Genomic DNA, 11,198 nt, shown 5'->3' on the forward strand with positions numbered 1-11,198 from the left:
TTGAGAAAAAATAAATTTTTTTAAAAAAATAAAGAAGCATTGACCATTTGACTATTTTCCTTCCTAAAATCAGTAAAGAGGCAAATCTCCTCTCATTATTTCCTTCTGGCAGGGCACAAAATTAGGTGAAAAACCAAATTGTTTGCAAGAAAATTCATCTAGATGGATTTTTGTATGTTTGGAGTTCAGTGATCTAGAAATACTTGTGTTTCAAACAACATATGAGTCTTTATTCTATTCATAAGGTTAGCCTCAGTGGTAAATGCTCAAAACCAGTGAGCAATTTTAAAATTCCCTCCACAAATGCTCACGGATGGAAACCTTCTATTCTCAGTGCTGTAGATGGATTTGAGGAAGAGGGAGGCCAGGGGACAGCACAAGCTAATTCTCATGAAAGTGTTTATAGTCCTGGCTCATGTTCTTTCACATATTTGCTTAACTTTTTTCTGCATTGAGCTTGGTTCTCCTTTTTCAGTTTGAGATTGTAAGTCCTTTCCATACTTTTTTTTAAATTGGATATTTTATTTACATTTCAGATATTATTCCCTTACCCCATCCCCCCTCCAGGAAACCCCTATCCCATCCCCCCTCCTCCTGCTTCTATGAGGATGTGACCCCATCCACCCACCTATTCCCACCTCCCTACCCTCGAATTTCCTCACACTCGGTGTACAGCCTTCATGGGACCAAGGATCTCCTCTCCCACCTAAGCCCGACAAGGCCATCCTCCCCTACATATATAGCTGGTGCCATGGTCCTTTAAACTTTTTAATGGCCTTATCTTGTGTGGTTGCATAGGACAGGTAAATGTTTGAAGCTATGTAAAATCTTGTTTTGCAATCTGGATATGCCAGTTAGGCGGTTGTTAACTCTGATAAAAAATTCTAAAATAAGCATTAATAGATTTTTCAAATTTTATTTAATTTCTGAGACAGGGTCTCATAAAGTCAAAGTTGGATTTGAGTTTCTAATTGTACTCCTGGGTACTGAGGCTATAGATGTGTGCTATTATGTCTAACTGTCCTTCTTCATACATGAGTATCATCATGTTTTGTTTTAGTGCATCCCTATCCCTCCTCCCTCTCTTGTTGCTGGTTCCCTTCTTCCCCCAAAGCATCCTCCTTTTCACTTTCCTCACACAGATACTCTATTACGCTTTCTAATACCCCTCTCCATCTCCCTTTAGACTTCTTCATTCTCCTCTTATTGTCTCCTATCTACCTTCATGTCTTCCATCCAGAATCTGAGTATAAGCTAATATGTACTACTTGCCTCTATGAGTCTGGCTTATTTTGCTTAACATAATGATCCCCAATACCATCTATTTCCTGAAAATATTCTCATTTTGTTCTTTATGGCCAGAGAAAGTTTCACCGTGTATATGTACCATACTTTCAACCCAGGTTGGTAGATTTCCCAAGTAGGCAAAGCACTAGTCATTTAATCATAAAGATGAGGTTATTAAGAACATGCATCTTCCAAGAGACAGTGACAAATGAACAAGACGATGCTTATAATGCCTGCATTGATTCTCACCATATTACAAAAGGTTGTGCTAATGATGGCTAATTTTGGGGGGTGGGGTGGGCATGATCCTCTGAAGGCTGAGCAGTGTTTTTCCTAATTATATATTTAGCCCCAAGCAGTGTGCCTATTATATAGTAGTGTGCTACACATGTTTGTTGAATTTGAGTGTGTCTATGAGGGAAGGGTTAGTCCATAGATAATGAGAAATAAATGATGAAATGATTGGGATTCTTCCCCTAAAGAAATGTACTCTGCACAATAAAAATGCATTCTTCTAGAAAGTTTCCAAGCAGCCCAACTTTCCAGTTAGATCCATGCCTGAGCTAGCACAGCGGTGGATGATTGCAGAGAAGGTTTGTTAATGACCAGCTTTAGGCTTTTAATGACAAAACCCCTCAGCAAGATGTCATCGAAGTTATTGAAGACTTCACGGAAAGTGTTGAAGCTGATACATGGTAACAAGAAGGTTATAAATCTTGCAGTTGGATATACCACCAAGACAAGATGCTGAGCACAGAGTCTCCCTGCTGTGGTCTGTCAGTATTCTCCCTCCCCTGTCCTCTTCCCCTTCCCACTGAGAGCTTGTAGAGGAGAAATACATCTATTTCCCAAAGTAGCTCAGACCTGGCAGCCACCTGCCTATGCCAATTTCAGATCACAGAGGCCCATTTAACTGGACAAAATGTGTTAAGCACCTGCATTTTTCTAAATGTGCACAAACGTCCTAAGGATTAAGGAAAGATCTGAAAAGTTAATACATTGACCTTTCAGAAGCCCCAACCAATTAAAAATCCATTGTCAGCTCAGAACAGGGATTCCAGTACCTGAGTGTGGATTCCCATACAGTGGCTACTGTTTTATTACTTCTTGAATGAGAATGATGTCACTTTAGCCCCATGAAATAATCCATGTCACGGTGCACAGGGGGCTCATGGGAGATACATTTTTATGGCTTTGAGGGGCATGATAGTGGCATGTTAGATTGGCTTGATAATGTTGGCAAACCTGCTCTTGGCTTCCTTATATGGCTGCTGGCAAACAGGAGCCAGGTCAAGAGAGAAAATGGAAAATCACAAATGGTATATATGATTTGCTCATGAGTGCTAATGTACAGTTAGGAATTTTGACAGATTTTAACAAATATACATAACGATTGTATACATTTATTGACTGTAGCATTTCTTAAAATATGTATCCTTTCCAGAATGGCTCAACCAAATTGATTAGTGAATACATTATCATACAAACCTACCATCTTTTTTTGTGATGAGAAACTACCTTCTCAGTTTCCAGGGATGCCACACACTATTATTGACCACAGTCACCACACTGCATAACAGAATTCCCCTTCTTTTCACTGAGATATTTACCCTTGACTGACCTCTTCTTAAGCTCTCTCACTGCCTCATCCCTGGAAACAAAAAGTTATGTTTCTCCTTTTATCAGATCAATTGTGTTGGTCTGCATATGTAAGTGAGAGCATCATGCAATTGTTCTTTCTGTTCCAGTAGGGTCTCACTGAATGTCCCCAGGTTTGATAGTTACACATCATATATATTTAAAGTCAAGTAGTATTCCATTGTGCATATGTGCTGTGTTTTTCATTATGTATTTTAAAAAGATTCAGTATTTATTTATGTGTGTATGTCTTTGCCAGCATATATGTAACTGCGCCATGTGTGTATAGTGTCCAAGGAAGCCAAAAGAGGATAGGGCATCAAATCCTTTGGAACTACAATTACAGACATCTGTGAGTCCCAAAATGCATGCTGGGAACTCTACCTTGGTAATCTTTATGAGCATCAAGTACTTTTAATTATTGGACCATTTTTCTAGCCCCTGCTTACACATTTGTTGAGGTGATTCCTCTTCTTGACTGTAGGGAATATTGCTGCAGTGACCACAGGAGCATGTGGAGCTTTCCCATATTCTGCTAGCATGTTCTTCTAATGGATACCCAGAATTGGTATTTATTTCTGGATCTTATGGTAGTTTTGTTTATTCAACTTCAGAAATTATGAACAGAACTCTGCAGTGTTTGAGAAGGAGCATGGGGCCTAGGTGTGTTTTTTGCGGTGCCTCGTGAGAATCATGGCTTTAACCTTCTGAAGCATCTTCATCTGGGAACCAGGACAAAAGTAACTGCTATCTGCTTAGCCTACAGTCAGGCACAAAAACCAAAGACCATTTATATGTGTGAACACAGTGACATCTTTAAAACATTTCATGTTCTCCTATTTGACATGGGTAATTTAGAAGTATGTCATGAAGTTGGAGAAGTATGGACACGTATGTCATGAAGTGTGTGTGTGTGTGCATGTGTGTGTATGTGTGCGCGCGTGAGTGTGCATGCATGCATGAAACACGCACATGTGAGTATGTGGATATGTATATTTACATATCTATGGTGCTTATATGTATTTATGTATGCATGCAGATATGTGTATTTGTGTGTTGTTCTGTGAGTGATCATGGATGTATGTGTGTTGGTGTGTGAGGGTGTATGTATGTCTCTGCAGATGTGCATGCATGTCTATGCATTTGCAAAAGCCAACCACATGTATCCAGTTTTTGGTTGTTTACCTCGTATTTTGAGACAGTGTCTCTTACTGGGATCTGGGGCTCACCGGTTCATCTAGACTGAATGATCTGTGAGTCTCAGGGATCCAGTTGCCTTAGCCTCCTCAGCACTAGGATCACAAGTGTGTGCCACCATACCTGGCTTTTTGTCTGGGTGCTAGAGATCAAATTCAGGTTCCATGCTTGTGCAGCAAGTACTTTGCTAACTGAATCATCCCCCAGACCCCTGCTTTATACTTTAGTTAAGGTTATTCATTGCTCTGGTCAGAAGGTATAATTTCTGTCCTAGTGTTTTCCAGTAGAAATGCAAGTAAGTGATTTTTAACTGGTATACTTGCAAAATCTGTCACTGTAAGATTCTATAACTTTATTTTCAAACACATTTTAAAATAATCTTAGAGGAGGTGTACTGCAACCAAAAGATACTTCAGTAGTGTCGAGTAATGTTCACACTTACATGTAGCACCCACACATACAAACACATACATGCATACACACATATTCATATATATATATATACACACATATATATGTGTGTGTATATATATATATATATATATATATATATATATATATATATATATATACTCATGTAGATACACACACACACACACACACACACACACACTTCATGAAATACTTCTTCACACTTGTCAAGGTTCCCATGCACAATGTCAGGTGTGCTGTTTGCTGGTCCATCTTCTGAGACACAGAGGGCCTGGCACATTGCCTTATGGAACGTGTTCTAGAACTGCCTACGAAAAGAGCAGCTGAATTGCCCATTGCAGACTTGACCAGAGCCAGCTGGAGTCCCCAGTCTATGCTGTGCACTGGCTGGTGAGCCTTTCTGTGAATAGGAACCAGAGCTTGAGACCAAAATGAACTTTGGTTTTAATTAAAGTTTTTAATCTAGTTTCAGTTGCTCTGACATAGTAATTAAAGTTCTTCACCAGCCCAGAACCAATGAATTTTAAAATTACTATTAAACATTTTTATTTTATTGTAGATCATATATTACCTTTTTTTTTCATGAAAGTACTTTATTTTAAGTGAAATTTAAACTTTTGAAGTCTGTGCATAACCTGTTTGTTTGCAGTGCTCATAGAGGCCAGAAGAGGGCATCAGATGCCCTGGAACTAGAGTTACAGACTATTGTGAGCTAATTTACTATATGGATGCTGGGAATTGAACTCCATTTCTTTGGAAGAGCAACAAGTGTTCTTAATCCCTTAGCAAACTCTCCAGCAAAACATTTGTCTATGTTGTCTATTGTTTCTGATTTTTCAGGTGAGGGTGACTAAGCCTACTTTGGAGAGAAGTGGGAGATTTCCTCCTAGTTTGGTTGACAAGGGCTGCCTGGTAACTGTGTTCAGGTGTGTTCTCTTGGGTCACTGTATGTTCATGGAAAGAATGGGGAATAATGGACAGCCAGGTGGTAGCTATCTTGCCTAGGAAGCTTACTGAAATTTCTAGTGTCTAAAGAGAAGCATTCCTGAGAATATACCAGCACATGTAAGTCAGCCCCTGATGGAGTATGAAATAAGCTTCTAGGCTCATGGTGCTAGTTGATAGTAGCATTTAGTGTTGTTCTCAATGGCCCCACGGCCATCATTTTCATGGCCTTGTCATTTTACAATTCCCATATTGCTAATGCTCCTCTATCATTCCATAGGGACCTGAGTGTTGTCTCTGTCACACCTTCACAGACCCTCCATTGTGTACATTGCTGGCTAACTATGTCTTGCCTTTTCAGTTGGGCATCTGACACTGACTGAAGGAAAATCTGCAGTATTACAAATAGACCTATCAACGGCTGGGAACATAACTGCTCCCTGGGCTTCTTGCTTACCTGCAGCCTTGTCACAACTAGATGTATATTGTATAAGATAGCTGTTTAGATGGAAGTTGAAAGACACTTTGATTCCTGAAGGTAATACTTATTATAAACCTTGAGAGGAAAGAGGAAAACCATTTACAGAATAAAATGAAAGTTATTAAAAGGAACAAGCATGTGTAGGCAGAAGTGGTATACATAAACATTTTATTTTTCATTTTTGGAAGGTGAAATTCTGACCAGAAAAACATTTTGAAATTTTGAGTTACATATTTATTATTCAGTAAGCACTCAGTAAATATATGAATAGCAAGGGGATAGGGTCTATATTAGTGGGAAACCTGAATCACTTTTGGGAATAGCAATAAAATATTAGAATGACAACACCATTGTATTTTATTAAAAATTTTAAAGATGTAGTAATTGTTTTGATTTCTACAGTATTTATTTCAAATACTGAGATTATACATAGATATTAATTACATCCTTCTCTTCACCTTTTCTTGCATTGATAACTAGGGACTTTTCATATTTAACAAGAGTTCCACCAGTGTGCTATCTCTCTAATTTCCTAAGTTTTGATCCTGAAATGGTGATTTCTTACTTTGCTCATACTTCTTACTCAGTTTATACCTCAGGACAGACTTCAGTTTGTGACTCTCCTACTTCAGCTTTTCAAATAGCTGTGATGATAGGCTGAGGCAAAAGCCCTGGTAAGTTCTTATGAGAAGAATAAATGACTTATCTACATACCAAACTTTTAGGTTATCTTTGTACAAATACAGTTACTTGCCTTGTGCCTCAGATTCTGCATTTGAATAGAAGAATTTAACTAGATGCTTATTTTGGAAATCCTGCCAAAATTAGAAGCCCGTGATACTCTTAATATTCTTTCCAAAGAGATATACCTTTATTAGGACTCTTGATAATTTTTTAAGCAATGCAATTAAGCCTAACCAATCCTACATCCAATAGAGGGCTAATATCCATTATACACAAAGAACTCAAGAGATTAGACTCCAGACAAACAAATAACTCTATTAAAAATGGGGTACAGAGCTAAACAAAGAATTCTCAACTGAGGAAACTTGAATGGCTGAAAAGCACCTAAAGAAATGTTCAACATCCTTAGTCATCAGGGAAATGCAAATCAAAACAACCCTGAGATTCCACCTCACACCAGTCAGAATGGCTAAGATTAAAAACTCAGGTGATAGAAAATGCTGGCGAGGATGTGGAGAAAGAGGAACATTCCTCCATTGTTGATGGGATTGCAAGCTGATACAACCACTCTGGAAATCAGTCTGTCAGTTCCTCAGAAAATTGGACATAGTATTATGTAAGGACCCAGCTATACCACTCCTGGGCATATACCCAGAAGATGCTCCAATATATAACAAGGACACATGCTCCACTATGTTCATAGCAGCCTTATTTATAATAGCTAGAAGCTGGAAATAACCCAGATGTCCTTCAACAGAGGAATGGATATAGAAAATGTGGTACATTTACACAATGAAGTATTACTCAGCTGTTAAAGACAATGACTTCATGAAATACTTAGGCAAATGGATGGAACTAGAAAATTCATCCTGAGTGAGGTAACCCAATCACAAAAGAACACACATGGTATGCACTCACTGATAATTGAATATTAGCCCAAAAGCTCCCAATACCCAAGATACAACTCACAGACCACATGAAGCTCAAGAATAAGGAAGACCAAGTGTGGGTGCTTCAGTCCTTCTTAGAAGGAGTAACAAAATACTCATGGGAGCAAATATGGAGACAAAGTGTGGAACAGAAACTGAAGGAGGGGCCATCTAGAGACTGTTCCACCCAGGTATCCAACCCATGTGCAGTCACCAAAGGCAGATGCTGATGTGGATCCCAGGAAGTGTATTCTGACTGGAGCCTGATATAGCTGTCTCCTTAGAGGCTCTGCCAGAGCCTGACATATACAGAGGCAGATGCTCAAAGGTAACCATTGAACTGATCACAGAGTTCCCAATGGAGGAGTTAGAGAGAAGACTGCAGGAGCTGAAGGGGTTTGCAGCCCCATGGGGAAAGCAACAATACCAACCAACCAGGGCTTCTTGGGTCTAAACCACCAGCCTGGTAGCACATAGGGAGGGACCCATGGTTCCAGCTGTATATGTAGGGGAGGATGGTCTTGTCAGGCATAGGTGGGAGAGGAGGTCCTTGGTCCAATGAAGGCTGGATGCCCCAGTGAGGGGGAATTTGAGGGCAGGGAGGTGGGAGTGGGTGGGTGGGTGGGAGCACATCTTCATAGAATCAGGAGGAGGGAGGATGGGATAAAGTGTTTCAGAGGGGGGAAATGGGGAAAGGGTATAACATCTGGAATGTAAAAATTTTGGAAAATTATAAATATTAAAAAAAGAAATTATAATTAATGGTCTTAAAAAAGTTATCATTCTTTGTATCCATCCATTTTAAATTTTAATGTCATTCTCATTGAACATAAAATTAGGCCTTGCTTTTCAATGCACTGCTTCTATTGATACTGACTTAGGTTCCAGGTAACATGTTCTCCACCTTCAATCTGCATGTTGCCTCAATCACTTATACGAAAAAGAATCTTGTTTTCCTCCATTACAAAGTTACCCTTCTAAGTTTGTAGAATCAGTAGTTCGCCTTGCATTCAATCCACACAATCACTGTGAAGACCATAGAGTTTCACAAAGGAAGCTGGATGGATTTCAGCAGAAAGCATCAGTGTCTAAATCCTGAAAACTCTACTTGAGTCACTGTATAGGGTGACATCATCTTTCTGACATCCTCAAGGCCATTGCCATCTATCTGTCAAGTTTTAAGACAGTTATGTATGATTTGTCAAACTTTGCTACTAGTGCCTAATTTAATTCAGCTAGGCAGTGCAGTTCTATTAACTTTCCTTAAATTTAATGTGACCAGGAAACTTTTTTCCCTGGGCAAGATCCGGAATTAGAAGAATGGATCAAGCTGCAGCAATCAGAACAACCACGCTGCCATCATTCTGTTCAAGCTTTGCATAGCGAAAGTATGTTTTTCTCTTCTGAATTTCAAACACAGTTCATTACAGCCAAGGCTACTTTTGCCTCAAGTTATCATCTATGCACCTTTTTCTTCAATACAACGAACTTAGCCGCATCGTTCTGTGGAACTAAATAGTCCATTTTAGAAAGCAAATCACCCATAGAGCTTATCTGTAAATAAAAGAGGAGGTAGGGGAAGGATATTCATCTCCTTGGATAGGGTTGTCTCCTCACCAGTAAAGTGTCTCTCATGGGCTAAGGAAATTCACATCCTGAAATTCCTTTATGTTATTCTCAAGTTCAATTCCATTCAGACTTTGTTTAGGAAAAATCTTTAGAAAAACTTGTAGAAGAATTTTAATCCAGCAACATGGCTGCTCTGGCAAGAGATCATATCCAAAGACCTAGATCTGTGTGATATGGCTGAGAGGTAGACATGCCACACACCCTCTGGCTAGAACACATACCGACCCCTATCACACACCTTTAATCCCAAACAATGAAAGTAAATTTAGTCTGTAGAAGGAAGCATCCATGTTTGAAAGTGACATCTAATTCAGGAGGAGACAAAGTGATGAGCCAGAGAAAGATTTGACAGAGTCAGAGATAGAATATGCCCAACTCTTAGGAAGACAGCACAGGAAAGAGAGGCTACTTAAAAGCAGTTCAAGAAAGAAAAAAGCAGAGTTGAATAAATTCAGTCAGTGCACTTCATTCAAAGCAGTTGAGTTTGTTTGTGAATTCTGTTCAGTTTGTGCAGGTTGTGCAGTGAGAGTCAGCAGAGGCAGTTGAGGCCAGAGAATAAGAAGGCATCAGAAGGTTAGAACAGATTGCCAGAGTTACTTTGAGGCCATGAAGAGCAATTCAGTGAGAAGCTGAGGGAAGCCAATTTGAATCAGTGAGCTCATAGAAGAGTTTGGACCAGAACAGCTGAGTTGAACCAATCAGTGAGAGTTCAGAAAGAACAAGAGGTAAAGAGGCTCAAACTTTCTAGGCCTAGGTTAGTAGACAGAGGCTGGAAACTGAAGCATTCAAGATTCAGGTTAGCAGAAAATTGAATTGTACATAGGCTAGAAGCTTCTAGGCCTAGTGTAAGAGATAGAACAGGGAAAGAAACACTCTGGGTTCAACCTAAGTCATGTACTTGCACAGCTGTATGGCTCTCACCTCACCTCTTCATCTGAGGAAATAAAAGTTACTTTTACAGACACTGACTCTTTAGAGGTAAGCAAAACCATTATGGATAGGGGAAGAGAAAGCATTTGAATCACGAGGTATTTTATCAGACCTGGCAAGTAAAAGCAAATCAGAAGCCTTTAACAGTTTCAGGTGAAAAAAATGTAGGATTCAAGAATTAGAAAGTAGATAATGGGAATGGATAAGAGGAATGATATGTGTGAGCTAACTTCTTTGTTCTCGTAGTTGGAATCCATTTTTAAAAGCAAATTTAAACTCAGCCCCAAATCTTAAGTAATTGTTATTGACTGTGTTCTATGAGTAATAATTCAGTCAAATTTGTTTCACACTTTAAAATGAACAGTAAGTAATATGAGAATTGGACCACCATATAAAGATGAATAAACAAGTCTATTTTAGAGTATACATTAACCAGCAGATGAGTTTTAACTGGATGGTGGCTATATTGAGCTAGCTTCTGAAAAATAATTTTCTCCTAAGATGTTCAGGTTATGATCCTTTATATTAACATTTCTCATTTTGACTACAAATACCTTCAAAATTGTTTCATGAGGTTTGAGAGTGGTTCCATGGGTAAAGTGATCTGAGTTCAATTGCCAAGTCCAATGTGAAAGACATGCACATCTCTAACACTAGCCTTAGGTGGTGGTAGGATAGGGGAGAATCCCTGGACATCTTGCTGGCTAGCCAGTCTATCCAAGTGATGAGTTCCAGGGTCAGTGAGAGGCCTTGTCTGAAAAATAAGGTAATGAAAGATGGAGGAAAGACTCTAAATGCTGACCTTTATATTATACACACCATATGTACACCCATAAGAGCACCCTTACTCCAGCCAAGAGCATTCCCTATAAACAGTATATAGACAGATATAGTATAGATAAGACGCAGACACACACAGAGACATGTACAGACACACAGACACAGACAGACACAGTCACAGATACACACACAGACACAGACACAGACACAGTCACAGATACACACACACACACACACACACACACACACACACACACACACACACA

General features: G+C 39.3%; 1 protein-coding gene across 1 annotated transcript in view; it reads left to right on the forward strand.

The window, feature by feature from the left end:
- The window catches only part of LOC114619500 (cytosolic beta-glucosidase), a 127,228-nt gene that overhangs the window by 57,777 nt on the left and 58,253 nt on the right, over positions 1-11,198 (forward strand). The window lies entirely within an intron of this gene.

The sequence above is a fragment of the Grammomys surdaster genome, unplaced genomic scaffold, assembly GCF_004785775.1.
Source record: "Grammomys surdaster isolate TR1022 unplaced genomic scaffold, NIH_TR_1.0 150, whole genome shotgun sequence".
NCBI classification, from domain to species: Eukaryota; Metazoa; Chordata; class Mammalia; order Rodentia; family Muridae; genus Grammomys; species Grammomys surdaster.